Genomic DNA, 15,608 nt, shown 5'->3' with positions numbered 1-15,608 from the left:
TAAAAATAAACAAGTCTGGCTGGGCACGGTGGCTCACGCCTGTAATCCCAGCACTTTGGGAGGCTGACAGGGGTGGATCATGAGATCAGGAGTTCAAGACCAGCCTGGCCAAGATGGTGAAACCCCATCTCTACTAAAAATACAAAAATTAATCAGGTGCAGTGGCACACACCTGTAATCCCAGCTACTCAGGAGGCAGGAGAATCACTTGAACTCAGGAGGTAGAGGTAGAAGCGAGCTGAGATCGCACCACTGCACTCCAGCCTGGGCAACAGAGCAAGACTCCGTCTCAAAAAAAAAAAAAAAACCAGAAAAAAAAATAAAGAAAACAAGTCTACTTGATTCCTATCTTCCCCAGCCATCAAAATGCATCTCTCTCTTCCTAAGACAATTCCAAGGAATGCTTAAGTGAGAGTTCATAATTTCACATGTAATATTTTGCAAGCACCAGTCCAAAAGGATCTCAGGTGCAGCTTCTATAAATGGTAAACTCTCAAGGCTTGCCAGCTGGAGGTGTGACCTGTAAGCAAACTGGTTATAAGAGCAATTCATTCTGTGAAAGATACTGTGCAATGACTTCTCTGAAAATATCCGACAGTATAAAAGGGCTCCTGTTTGTGCAGAAGCGCAACTGACAATTGCATCCCAATAGAAACATTAAAAACAATCTAATAGAGATTCGAAAGAATCAGAACTCTCCTGAGAGCCTGGTGAATCCAGGTGCATGCTCTCAGCTTGTGCTGTGGGGCCCAAGAAGAAAACCTGGGCAGTAATTCAGGTTGGCAGTTTTGCAGGGGGAGGTGAGAGGCCCCTAGAGGGAGAGAAGCAGAGACGATGACCCACAGAAGCATCCACATCTGTGCAACAATCAAAACAGTTGGATGGGGTTGGCTGCAGTGGCTCACACCTGTCATCCCAACACTTTGAGAAGCCAAGGCAGGAGGATCACATGAGGCCAAGAGTTCGAGACCAGCCTGGCCAACATGGCAAAACCTTGTCTCTACTAAAAATATAAAAAGTAGCTGGATGTGGTGGCATGTGCCTGTAATCACAGCTACTTGAGCTAACCAAGGCTGAGGCATGAGAATTGTTTGAACCCAGGAGATGGAGGTTGCAGTGAGGCAAGATCACACCACTGTACTCCAGCCTGGGCAGCAGAGAAAGACTCTGTCTCAAAAACCAAAACAAAAAAGAAGTTGGATGGGAGCGAGCTGATGGCTATGTGGCAGGATCCCCTTTCTGCCAGGAGCAGGTCATCATTTCATGACCTCTGCTTCCCTTTACTGGCTTGTATTCCTCTCCCTACAAACATTTCTACCTCTGCCTGGCATTGCAGGCATTCCCGCCTGCTGTCCACCAGGCCAGGATTGACAGACACTAAATCAACCTCATGACACCATGACATTAACCGTGGGGCTCCTGAGATGAAATCGGGAGACAACTTTGTTTTCTCACTTGGCCATTTGAATCCTTCTTTTGGGCTGGTTCTTCCTCTACTGTTCAGATAAAAACTAAGATGAATCACTTAGCTCTTAGTCACTCTCAAATAACAAAAAGTGTTCCGATGATGTCATCATTAAAAATTAGTCTCGGTTCAGTGATGAATATGTCCAGTCCAATGCAATAAGTAAAACTGCAATCTTCATTAAAAGTTAAAGTCTTCCCTCTCAGCTAAGGCCTGCATAGGAACAGGAAGCCTGTGGCTTCTCTCTCATTTCTGGCTTTCCACTCCCACAACTGGACACCCCCTCACTTAGGTGCTTCTGGTTCCCAGGGACTGAATTCTCCAAAAATCCTCTTCAGCCGTTCTAATTGATACCAGACACTTTGATGCCTTTCATGTAGGCAATGAAGTAAGAGTTGAAAAACTGGCTTTGACCCCCTAAATCATTGACTCACTCAACCAATTCATTAAAATATCCATTTCACTTTTTGGTTTAATAATTATTTATTAAATATCTGCTGTATGCTGAACACTATGCTAGATACTGCAAGAAGACACACTCTCTACCATCCAAAAAATTTCCCTGTGGTTCAGATGAGAAAAGATGTACACAATTAGACCCCAATACCATGTATACTGAGGGCCCTGTTGTTAGTGAGGACAGTAAGTGTTAACAATAAATCCGCAAAGGAAATTGTCCTTTCCACTGGCGAGTATTAGAGATGACTTTACGAAGAAGTAGGATTTGGGTTTTGTTTTGTTTTGTTGAGACGGTGTCTTGCTCTGTCACCCAGGCTGGAGTGCAGTGGCTCGATCTCGGCTCACTGCAACCTCCACCTCCAGGATTCAAGCGATTCTCCTGACTCAGCCTCCTGAGTAGCTGAGATTACAGGCACCCACCTGGCTAATTTTTGTATTTATAGTTGAGATGGGGTTTTGCCCTGTTGGCTGGACTGGTCTCGAACTCCTGACTTCAGGTGATCCGCCCACCTTGGCCTCCCAAAGTAGGTTACAGAGGTGAGCAACTGCACCTGGCGTGGAAGTGGGATTTGCACTTGAATCTTAAAGGCTGTTCAACAATAGCTCAATCGATGTTTTACATGCATATTATTACTTAATCTCCGTAACAACCTTATGAGGTAGGTACTATTATTATCTGCAGTTACAGATAAGAAAATTAAAGCATAGCAATATCAAGTAACACGTCCAAGTTCACGTAAGTGGGAAGTGAAGTATCAGAGATTCAAGTCTAGAGCACGGGAGAATTTTCCAGAATGAGAGGTAGAGGCGGAAAGTGTTATAAACCAGGAAACAAAGGGAAGAAAGATACAGAATGGTCATGGTGTGGATTAACAAAACATCCCATTCTGACATAAGGGAATAATCTCAGGAGGCCTGCTACTGCTTAACAGGTCAATGGAAGATGACTTGACGAATTAGATGAGGCAGTTTGGACTCAGTCATCTCCAAAGTGAGTAGCCATTAAGCACCTTTCACAGAAGAGCACAGTAGGTTCTGCTTCCATCTGTGTTCTCCCACCTCCCCTAGTGCTAACTGCAGGAGATTTTCTTAAACTCAGCCCTGTCTTCATTTCACCTCTTTATTTCTTTATTTTGGCAGCAGGATTTGATCTGACCACTCCTATCTGAGGAGAGTCTCTATCTGCACAGTTCATCTTTGTTACTTTCCTTTTCTGTAACTCAGATAAATAAAAAAGCCCATCAAAAGTCTCCAGTAGGGGGCTGGGCACAGCGGCTCACACCTGTAATCTCAGCACTTTGGAAGGCTGAGGCAGGTGAATCACTTGAGCCCAGGAGTTCGAGACTAGCCTGGCCAACATGGTGAAACCCAGTCTCTACTAAAAATACAAAAATTAGCCAGGCATGGTGGTGTGTCCCTGTAATCCCAGCTACTCAGAAGGCTGAGGCAGGAGAATTGTCTGAAGCCGGGAGGCAGAGGTTGCAGTGAGCCGAGGTTGATAGCACCATCACACGACAGCCTGAGCGACAGAGCGAAGACTCTGTCTCAAAAAAAAAGGCTTCCCAGTAGGGAAGCCTGCTTGAGTTTCATCTTTTAGTGTGTTTGGGGGCTGGGTGCAAAAAGGAAGACGCCTAAGAGAGGAGGAAGAGTAGTCAGTACTAACGGACAAAGGAGCTGGATGACCTGGAGGATAGAGCTGTCAAAATGGAAGAAAAATTCATTTATGTGCTCAGGAAAGACAATTGCTTATGATTTTCAGTGGGCCTTAGGAAGTGTGATCTAAACCGCCATTTTGCCACAAGGATGCCTTTTTTATGTATTTTTTAAATTGTATATTGCCTATTGCTATGTTTGTTGATTTATAGAGTGATGTCCTTATACAATGATGAAAACTAAGGGTTTTTCTTCAAAAATCAACTTCAAAGTGTTGCTCCTTCATCTTTCCTGCGTGAGCATTCCTCCTCTAAGCCAATGTCTACCCATATATGCTTTTAATCCTGAAAAATAGTCAAATGCATCACTAAGATTTGAGTGTCTAATAATTCCCCCCAACTCCGATGTATTTGAATAGAATCCCTTACTACTACTTTTTTTTTTTTTAATTAGAAAGAAACAAATAAAACAACAAACAACAAGGGCAATGAGATAGCTGGAGAGAGAATGGGTTAAAACTTCAAAACTTGAGTGTGCAGGCTGTTCCTGGGTCTGTCCCTGTCACTGTGATTCCTGCAGGGGTTCCTGTAACTTCTCCTGTGAGTGAAGTACAACAGGGAATTCTGAAAGCATTAGACATAAAATACCTGATATTTTTCCATGTGGTTTTCACCACTTCTCAGAGTAGGTACGGTCTCAAATTTGGATTATTTCTTCAGGCTTTTTTTTTTTTTAATAACTTTTGAAACCCTGTTTGTGATTTCTGAAAAGAGCAGCAAATGTTTCAAGTAAAAAAGGAAGGAAAAAAAAAAAAAAAAAAGGACATGAGATGCCAATCTAAGAGATTCACAGTGAGGTGCTGGCGAGTTCTGTAAAAGTTGTGTTCAATTCTGTTTCACCTGTGAGTTCCTGTACTGTTTTCTTTTCGTAATCACAATTATTATCCTGTAGCCACATGATAGGAAATGCTGTTATAGATGACAACAAACACAAGCAGCATCTGGGCCACAGATTAGATTATAATAAAAGCCTTTGTGCTTGGCAAGAGAAAAATAACGGGTAATACAAAACTATAATCCTATTTTTCATGCATTAGATATCTATAATGGCATATCTTGAATATAAGCTGTTGCTGTGAAACTTTAAATGTTTAAGATTTAAAAAGTGAACAATCAGAGCTTATCATTTCAAGTCTCAATTTTGTGCTTTTCCCACAAAAATATACTCTAGGTTTCCAGAAGGTTCTCTAGAATTTTTGTTAATGGACGTCCAAAAGGTACCTGAGTTACATGCCCTGGCTTTTTTTTTTTTTTTTTTTTTGGTGACAGAGTTTCATTCTTGTTGCCCAGGTTGGAATGCAGTGGCGCTATCTCGGCTCACTGCAATCTCCGTCTCCTGGGTTCAAGGTATCCTCCTGCCTCAGACTCCCCAGTTGCTGGCATCACAGGCGCGCACCACCACACCCGGCTAATTTTTGTATTTTTTTGGTAGAGACGGGGGTTTCACCATGTTGGCCAGGCTGTTCTCGAACTCCTGAAGTGATCCTCCCGTTTCGACATTCCAAAGTGCTGGGATTATAGGCGTGAGCCATCGTGGCCGGCCTCCCTGGCTTCTTATTTCACCTTTATAAATAGGCGTGGCCTATTGAAGACTGCACGGATACAACTCTGTACCAGAAAGTGTGACTGCAGAATTTACTCTTCCAGAAACTGCAATGGAGCCCTCCTGTGGCTAATGTAATCCAGCCAATTTTCCTTGATCTAAGCAGAAAATCATATAAAGAAGCAGCTGTAGCTGCTGCGATCGCCTGAGGGGAGCGAGAAAAGGCCGCGGCGACCAGGGAGAAAACGCGGAGTCGCCACTGGAGAGAAGTCAACTCCCCAGCAGCCACCGCCGGAGAGGCCCGCCCACCCATTCGCGCGTCCCCCTGCCCCGTTCACAATGCAGCCTGCTTCTGCAAAGTGGTACGATCAAAGGCACTATGTCTTCGTTGAATTTTGTGTTGAAGACATAAGGATGTTAATGTAAATTTTGAAAAATCCAAACTTACATTCAGTTGTCTTGGAGAAAGTGATAATTTTAAGCACTTAAATGAAATTGATCTTTTTTACTATATTGATCCAAATGATTCCAAGCATAGAAGAACGGACAGATCAATTTCGTGTTGTTTATGAAAGGGAGAATCTGGCCAGTCATGGCCAAAGTTAACAAAAGAAAGGGCAAAGCTGAATTGTCTTAGTGTGGACTTGAATAATTGGAAAGACTGGGAAGACAGGTCTAATTTTGATAGTTTCTCCGAGATGATGAACAACATGGGTGGTGATGAGGATGTAGATTTACCAGAAGTAGATGAAGCAAATGATGATTCACAAGACAGTGATGATGAAAAAATGCCAGATCTGGAGTAAGAAATATTGTCATCACCTGGATTTTGAGAAAGAAAATAACTTCTCTCCAAGATTTCATAATTGAGAGAATTCCTGAGTTGATAGCCCTAAAGGCAGATGCTGTATTTGCCTACTTTAACCCGTTTTTCAACCTGTTTGTTTTTTAAAAGGCTTCACTAAGGGTTTATATGTACCATTGTATGGGGCAATTTTAAGTTAGCTAAGGCAATGACCTTATGCGTGAACATTTCTCAGACTTCAGTGAAGCTGTTGAGGTCCTAGGCAACTGATGCAGCAGTTGTGATAAATAAAAACATTTCACCTAAGTCTCCTTTTCTTCATAACATAGATACTGACATGATAGGAAGCTCTCAACTTAGGTAAAGAGAACAAAATTTTAGTTTATAGGAGAGAGAATGACATTACTCCCCATATCATAGGGAGTGCACACCCCCCTGTGATATTACTCGTAATATTCAGGGAGGGAGAGGATGACATTAGTCTCCATATCGCAGGGCACGTACGTTCCTCTGTGATATTGTTCGAAACATCCGGGGGGGAGAAGATAATATTACTCCCCATATAGGAGGGGTGTACACCCCACTGTGATATTGTTGTTCATAATATTCAGGAAGGGAGAGGATGGCATTACTCTCAATATCTCAGGGGATGTACCCCTCCCCCCGTGATATTGTTCATAATATCCAGGGAGGGGGAAGACGATATTACTCCCAATATCGTAAACACCCTGTGTGTACGCCTTCTGTAACATTTTTCGTAATATCCAGTGGGAGGAGAGGATGATATAACTCCCAATATCGAAGGGGGTGTACACCCCCCTGTGATATTGTTCATAATATCCAGAGAAGGAGAGGATGATATTTCGCAGGGGGTGCCAATATCAAAAAAAGGAGAGGATGATGTTACTCTCAATGTTGCAAGGAGTGTATACTCCCTGTGATACTGTTCGAAATATCCAGGGCAGGGAGAGAATGATGTTACTCCCAATATCATAAAAACCCTGTGTGTGCAACCCCCTGCTGTATTGTTCGTAATACCCAGGGGAAGAGAGGATGATATTACTCTCAGTATTGCAGAGGGTGTACAGCCCCTTGTGACATTATCTGTAAAGAGCAGGGGAGGGTAAGATGATACTACTCCCAATATTGCAGGGTATGTACATCCCCCTGTGATATGGTTCCTAATTTCCAGGGGGATATAGGATGATATTGCTCCCAATGTCACAGGAGGTGTACACACCCATGTGATATTCTTCATAATATTAACGAGAACAGAGGATGATATAACTGCCAATATTGCAGGGAATGTACACCTTCCTGTGATATTTTTCATAATATTGAGTGGGGGGAGAGGATAAAATTATTCCCAATATCGCAGGAGGTGTACACAATACTGTGATATTGCTCGAAATATCCATGGGGGGAGAGGAGGATATTATTCTTAATATCGCAGGTAGTGAACATTCCCCTATAATATTGTTCATAATATTCAGAGTGGAAGAGGATATCACTCCCAATATCACAGGCGGGGTACATTCCCGTGTAATATTGTTCATAATATCCACAAGAGGAGACAATGATACTACTCCCAATGTGGCAGAGGGTGTACACGCGCCTGTGATATGATACACAATATCCGGGGGTGAGTGAATGATAATCCTTTCAGTATCGCAGGGGTGTACACCCCCCTGTCATATTGTTCTCAATATCCAGGGGGAAAGAGGATGATATTACTCCCAATATCCCAGGGAGTGTACACCCTCCTGTGATATTGTTTGTAATATCCAGGGGAGAGAGGATGATATTACTACAAACATCGTAAGTGGTGTACATCCCCTTGTGATATTTTTGAAATATCCAAGGGGGGATATAATTATATTACTCTCAATATCGCAGGGGTTTTACACCCCCCTGTGATATTGTTCATAATATCCAAAAGGGGAGAGGATGCTATTACACCCCATATCGCAGGGGGTGTACACCCTCCTGTGATATTGTTCATAACATCCAAGGGGGAAGAGTATAATATTACACTTAATATCACAGGGGGTGTACACCCCGTGTAATATTGCTCGTAATATCTAGGGGGAAGAGGGTGATATTACTCCCAATATCGAGTGGGGTGCGCACCCCCCTATGATATTGTTCATAATATTCAGGGTGGGAGAGGATGATGTTACTCCCAATATCGCAGGGGGTGTACACCTTCTGTGATATTGTTCGTATTATTCAGGAAGGGAGAGGATAATATTACTCCCAATATCGCCCATGGTGAACACGCCCCTGTGATATTGTTGGCATTATCCAAGGGAAGAGAGGATGATATTACTCCCAATATTGCTAGGGATGTACACCCCCGTGACATTGTTCGTAATATCCAGGGAGGAAGAGGATGATATCACTCCCAATATCCCAGGGAGTGTACAGCACTTTGTCATATTGTTCGCAATATCCAGGGAAGGGCGAGGATGATGTTACTCAACAATATCGCGGGGGGTGTACACCTTCTTGCGATATCGTTCATAATATCAAGAAGGGGAAAAAATGATATTACTCCCAATATCACCAGGGTGTACAGCCGCCTGTGACATTGTTCATAATATCCAGAGAGGGAGATGACAATATTATTCCGAATATCGCAGAGGGTGTACATCCCCTTGTAATACTGTTCGTAATATCCAGGGGAGAGATGATGATATTGCTCCTAATATCCCAAGGGGTGTACAGGTCCCTGTTATATTGTTGGTAATATCCAGGGGGAGGAAAGGATGATATTAATCCCAATATCAGAAACATGCTGTGTTAACACCCCCTAGTGATATGGTTTGTAATATCCAGAAGGAGTGAGGATGATATTACTCTCAATATGGCAAGGGTTGTTCATTTCCAATTGATACTACTTCCAATATTGCAGGGGGTGTACACCCCCCTGTGGTGTTGTTCATAATAATAAAAGGGGGAGAGGAAGATATTACACCCAATATCATGGTGGTGTACACACCCTTCTGATATTGTTGGGATTATCCTGGAGGGAGGTTGATATTACTACTAATATTGCAAGGGGTGTACATCCCCCTGTGAAGTTTTTCGTAATATCCAGGAAGAGAGAGGATGATATTACTCACAATATTGCAGGGGGTGTACATCCCCGTGATAGTGTTCATAATAATCACGGAGAGAGAGAAAGATACTACTCCCAGTATCGCAGAAGCTATATGCACTCCCTGTGATATTCTTTGTAATTTTCAGGAAAGGAGAGGATGATATTACTGATATTACTCCCAACATAGTACTGGGTGTACACTCCCCTGTGATATTGTTCATAATATCCAGAGGGGAGAGGATGATATTATTACCAATATCACAGAAGGGTGTACACCCTCTTGTGATATTGTTCCTAATATCCGCGGGGGAGACGATGATATTACTCCCAATATCATAGGGGGTGTACACCCTCTGTGATGTACTTCATAATATCCAGAATGGTAGAAGATGATATTACTCCCAGTACATTGTTCATAATATCCAAGGGGAGTGAGGATATTACTCCAATTATTGCAGAGGGTGTATACCCCTTTTTAAATTGTTCCAAATATCCAGTGGGGAGAGGATGATATTACTCCGAATATCGCAGGGAATGTACATCTTCCGGGATGTTGTTCGCAATTTCCATAAGGGGAGAGGATAATATTATTCCCAATATCATAGAAGATATACACCACGCTGTGATATTGTTCATAATATCCAGGGGAAAAGAGGTTGATATTACCCCCAATATCCCAAGGAGTGTACACCCCCCTGTGATATTGTTGGCACATCCAGGGGGTAGAAAATGATTTCTCTCCCCGTATCCCAGGAGTTGTACAACCCCTACGATATTGTTTGTAATTTCCAGGAGGGGAGAGGATGACGTTACTCCCTGTATCACAGGGGGTGTACACCCCCATGCGATATTGTCCATAATATTTAGGTGGATATTGGATGATGTTAACTCCCATATGACAAAGGGTGTTCACACCCCTGTGATATCGTCCGTAATGTCCAGGGGGAGAGAGGATGATATTACTCTTCATATCGCAGGAAATATACATGCCACTGCGATATTGTTTGTAATATCCAAGGGGGGAGAGGATGATTCTACTCCCCATATCGAAGGGGGTATACACACCCCTGTAATATTGTTCATAATATCCACAGGGAAAGGAGCTGATGTTCCTTTTCATATCGAGGGGGTGTACACCCCGCTGCGATATTGTTTGTATTATTCAGGCGAGACGATATTACTCCCAATGTCGTAAACATTCTGTGTGTACATCTTCTGTGATACTGTTTGTAATATCAGGGTGGCAGAGCATGATATTACTCCCAATATCACAGGGTGTGTAAACCCTCCTGTGATACTATTCCTAATATCCAGGGGAGGAGAAAATGATATTACTCCCCATATCGCAGGGAGTGTACACTCTCCTGTGATATTGTTCATAATTTTCAGGGGGTGGAAGGATGATATTATTTTCAATATCACAGGGAGTCCACCCCCCCGTGATATTGTTTATAATATCCACGGGGGTGGGGAATGATACTACTCCCAATATAGAATATCGAGCAGAGTGTACACCTCCTATGATATGGAGAGTAAAATCATCCTCTCCCCTTCTGGATATTAGGAGTGATATCACAGGGGTAATGCCTGCGATATAAAAAGTAATGTTATACTCCACCCCCTGAATATTATGAACAATTTCACAGGGAGATGCACACCTCCTGCGATATGGGGAGTAATATCATCCTCTCCCCTTTGGATATTACAAACAATATCACAAGGGGGTGTACACCCCCTGCGATATGGGGAGTAATATTATTTTCTCCTTTCCTGGTCATTACGAACAATATCACAAAAGGGTGTACACCCTCTGTGATATTAGGTGTAATATCACCCTCTTCCCGCCTGAATATTATGAACAATATCACAGAGAGGTGTACACCTTCTGTCATATGGGGAACAATATCATCTTCTCTTCCCCTGGATATTACGAACAATATCACGAGGGGTGTACACCTTCTGCAATATTGGGAGTAACATCATCCTCTCCCTACCTGGATATTGTGAACAATATCACAGAGGTCCGTACACCTCTTTCGATACTGAGAGCAATACCATCCTTTCCCCCACCGCTGGATATTAGGAATAATGTCACAGGGGGGTGTACACCACCTGCGATATTGGGAGTAATATCATCCTCTTTCCCCCTGGATATTATGAACAATATCACAGGGGGGGTCTACACCCCCTGCCATAAAGGGAGTAATATCATCCTCTACCCCCTTGGATATAATGAACAATGCCACAAGGGGGTGTACAGGTCTTGTGCTATTGGAGGTAATATCATCCTCTCCCCACCTAGGTATTATGAATAATATCACAGAAGGGTGTACACCCCCTGATTAGGGAATAACATCATCCTCTCCCTCCTTGGATATTAGCAACAATATCATGAGTGGGTGTACAGCCCCTGCGATATTGGAAGTAATATCACTGTCTCCCCCTCCAGATATTATGAACAATATCACAAGGAGGGTGTACCCTTCCTGCGATATTGGGGGTAATATCATACTCTCCACCCCTCGATATTACGAAGAACATCACAGAGGGGTGTATATCCCCTGCGATATTGGGAGTAATATCATTCTCTCTCCTCCTGAAAATTATGAACAATATCACAGGGGAGTGTACCCTCCCTGCAATACTGGGAGTAATATCATCCTCTCCCCCACCCTGAATATTGCGAACAATATCACAGGGGGTTGTACACCCCCTACAATATTCGGAGTAATATCATCCTCTCCTCCCCTGGATATTACGAACAATGTCGAAAGAGAGTGTACACATCTTGCGATATTAGGAGTAATATCATCCTGTGCCACCCTGGATATTACAAACAATATCACAGAAAATGTACACGAAGTGTGTTTACTATATTGGGAGTAATATCATCTCCCCCCTGGATATTACGAATAATATCGTAATGGGGTCTACACCCGCTGCGATATGGGGAGTAATATCATCTTACCCCCTGAAGATTACGAACAATATTGCAGGCGTGTATACATCCCCTGCGATATGTGGAGTGATATCATTTTCTCTCCCTCTAAATATTACGAACAATATGCAAGGGGATATATACGACTGGCAATATGGGGAGTAACATCATCTCCTCCCCCCGTGGATATTACAAACAATTTCGCAGGGGTGTGTACCCCCTCTGTGATATGGGGAGTAACATCATCCTCTCTCCTCCTGGATATTACGAACAATATCACAGGGGGGTGTATATTCCTTGCCATATAAAGCATAACGTCATCCTCTCCACCCCTGGTTATTACAGACAATATATCACAGGGGGGTGTACACTCCCTGCAACATGGAAAATAACATCATCCTCTCCTCCCTGGATATTACAGACAATATCACAGGTTGTTAACGGGGAGTAACATCATCCTCTCTCATCCTCTCTTCCCCCTGGATATTACGGACAATATCACAGGGAGGTGTACACCCCCTGTGATATGGGGAGTAATATCATTCCCTCCCCCTCTGGATGTTACGGACGATATTACAGGGGGGTGTACACATTCTGCGATATGGGTATTAATATCATCCTCCCCCCCCCGGATGCTGCGGACAATATCACAGGGGACAATATCTTCCTGCGATATGGGGAGTAATATCATCCCCTCCCCCTCTGGATGTTATATACTATTTTACAGGGGGGTGAACACCCCCTGCAATATGGGAAATAATATCATCCCCTCCCCTTCTGGATGTTATGGACAATATTACAGGGGGTTGTACACATTCTGTGATATGGGGAGTAATATCCCCTCCCCCTCTGGATGTTATGGACAATATTACAGGGGGGTGTACACATTCTGCAATATGGGGATTAATATCACCCTCTCCCCCCCACCGGATGTTGCGGACAATATCACAGGGGGGTGTACACCACTTGCGATATGGGGAGTAATATCATCTCCCTTCCTGGATGATATGAGCAGTATTGCAGTGGGCTGTGCACACTGCGACATGGAGAATAATATCATCCTCTTTACCCATGAATATTATGGACACTATTACAGGGGTGTGTACATACAATGTGATACGGGAAGTAATATCATCCTCTCCTCCCTGAATATTATGGACAATATCACAGGGGGGTGTTCACCACCTGCGATATTGGGAGCAACATCATCGTCTCTTCTTCTGGATGTTACGAACAACATCACAGAGGGGTGTACAACTCTTGCGATATCAGAAGTAATATCATCCTCTTTCTTCCTTAATATTATGGACAATATCCCAGGGGGATGTACACCCCCTGCGATACAGAGAGTAATACCATTTTGTCCTTCCTAAATATTATGAACAATATCAGAGGGGGGTGTACAGCCTCTGCGATATTGGGAGTAATATCATTCTGTACCCCTCCCCGGATATTACGAATAATGTCACATAGAAGTGTGCAAACCCTGTGATAGTGGGAGTAATGTCATCTTCCTTCCCCTGAATACTACAAACTATATCATAGGGGGGTGTACACCCCCTGCAATGTTGCATGTAATATCATCCTCTTCCCCCCGGATATTAGGAACAATATCACAGGAAGGTGTACACCCCCTGAGATATTGGCAGTGATATCATCTTCCACCCCCTGGATATTATGAACAATATCACAGGGAGGTGTACACCCCCTGCAATATTGGGAGTAATATCATATTATCCCCTTTTGTATACAAGAAACAGTATCACAAGGATGTGTACAACCCCAGCTATATTAGAATTAATATCAACCACTCCCCTCCTTGATATTACAAACAATATCACAGGAAGGTGTATACCTCCTGTGATATTGGCAGTAATATCATGCTCTTCCCCTTGGATATTACAGACAATATCACAGTGGGGTGACACTATTCGTAGTATCTAAGGGAGACACTATTCCTAATATCTCATTAGGTGTACACCCTTTCATATTATTCAGAATATCTAAGGAAGGCATTACTCCTAGTATCACAGTAGGTGTACATAGTTTGATATTATTCATAATATTTAAGGAAAATATTGCTCTTAATATCACTGAGGCTGTACACCCTGGCTAATTTTTTGGATTTTTGGTAGAGATCGGGTTTCATTATGATGGCTAGGCTGGTCTTGAACTCCTTACCTCAAGTGATCCACCTGCCTCGACCTCCCAAAGTGCAGGGACTACAGGTGTGAGAAACCGCACCTGGCCTGACACTGAACTTTTTCAAAAGCCACTTTTGCATATATGCCATCTCTGGCTCACCAGCACCCTTCTAAGAACAGAATCTGTCCAGAGACCCGGCCACTGGCCAAGAAGGAGGGGACAGAAGCATTGACAGGCTCAGCCGGGATGAGGAAGCCAAAATACTCTCCTGTCAGTGTTTCTTCCTTCCAGTCACATGGAGAAAACAGATTTCCTTCATCACCACTTGCTGACCACACATTGTCTGCAATCACAAATCTTGGAAATAAATCATTGCCAATGCTCTTTTTGCAAATTTTTTAAAATTCATTATTAAAACATTAAACGTTAGCTGGTCCTAATGTGCGTACCTGTAGTCCCAACTACATGGGAGGCTGAGACAGGAGGATCACTTAAGCCCAGGAGATGGAGGCTGCAGTGATCGGGCCACTGTATTGCAGCCTATGCAATAGAGTGAGATCCTCACTCAAAAGTAAATAAAATTTTAAAAATAAAATAACACCGGATTCCTTTGTTCTTGTACTTTCTTTCAAGGCCTAACCCATGACCTTCTAAGGCACCTTGGGTCAATATCCAGTTCACAGTGACCTCTTCTTATGAATTTCAACATTGTCACTGTCTCAACAGCCTTCATAGTTGACTATTTCAACTCAACTGTAAACTATATGTTTATGGTGCATAGGGGCTATGTTTTCTTTCAACTTAGTCTCAGCATCTCCTAAAAATTACTCAATACTTACATTAAAAATTAGCCTGAGCACATAATTAGGAGACTAAATGTATGAAAGAAAATCTCCCAAACATAAGCCACCTCAAAGTCCGTACTGTGGATTATCTAAACCCTTGTCCTCCAATTAAAGAATCCAACTTCATTTCTTTTTCTTTCTTTTTGTGTGTGTGTGTGTGTGTCGGGGGCGGGGGGGGGGGGGGCGTAGGGGAGGGGGAACTGGGGGATGGAGTATCACTGTGTCCCCAGCCTAGAATGCTGTGGTGCAATCTCAGCTCACTGTAACCTCTACCTCAGGTTCAAGCAATTGTCCCACCTCAGCCTCTCCGAGTAGCTGGGATCACAGGTGTGTACCACCTGGCCCAGCTAATTTTTGTATTTTTAGTAGAGACAGGGTTTCACCATAATCGCCAGGCTTGTCTTGAACTCCCAATCTCAAGTGATCCACATGCCTCAGTCTCCCAAAGTGCTGAGATCACAGGCATGAGCCACTGTGACTGACCCCAACTTCATTTTCCTTAAATGACCATACACCTGATAATGGTGGGACAGCAGATTGAAATCAACATGTTATGAATCGTTTAAGTTCCATGTCTCTTAACAGGTGACTGA

General features: G+C 43.1%; 2 pseudogenes; one reads left to right on the top strand and one right to left on the bottom strand.

The window, feature by feature from the left end:
- Positions 1–5,492, bottom strand: part of LOC117084973 — a 36,203-nt pseudogene extending 30,711 nt beyond the window's left edge.
- On the top strand, positions 5,454–6,226 carry LOC117084847 (annotated as a pseudogene).
- The last annotated feature ends 9,382 nt before the right edge of the window (positions 6,227–15,608 follow it).

This window comes from Trachypithecus francoisi, unplaced genomic scaffold, assembly GCF_009764315.1.
Source record: "Trachypithecus francoisi isolate TF-2019V2 unplaced genomic scaffold, Tfra_2.0 Lachesis_group1, whole genome shotgun sequence".
Taxonomy (NCBI): domain Eukaryota; kingdom Metazoa; phylum Chordata; class Mammalia; order Primates; family Cercopithecidae; genus Trachypithecus; species Trachypithecus francoisi.
The sequence above is the reverse complement of the archived record's forward strand: the minus strand, read 5'-3'. Positions and strand labels throughout refer to the sequence as shown.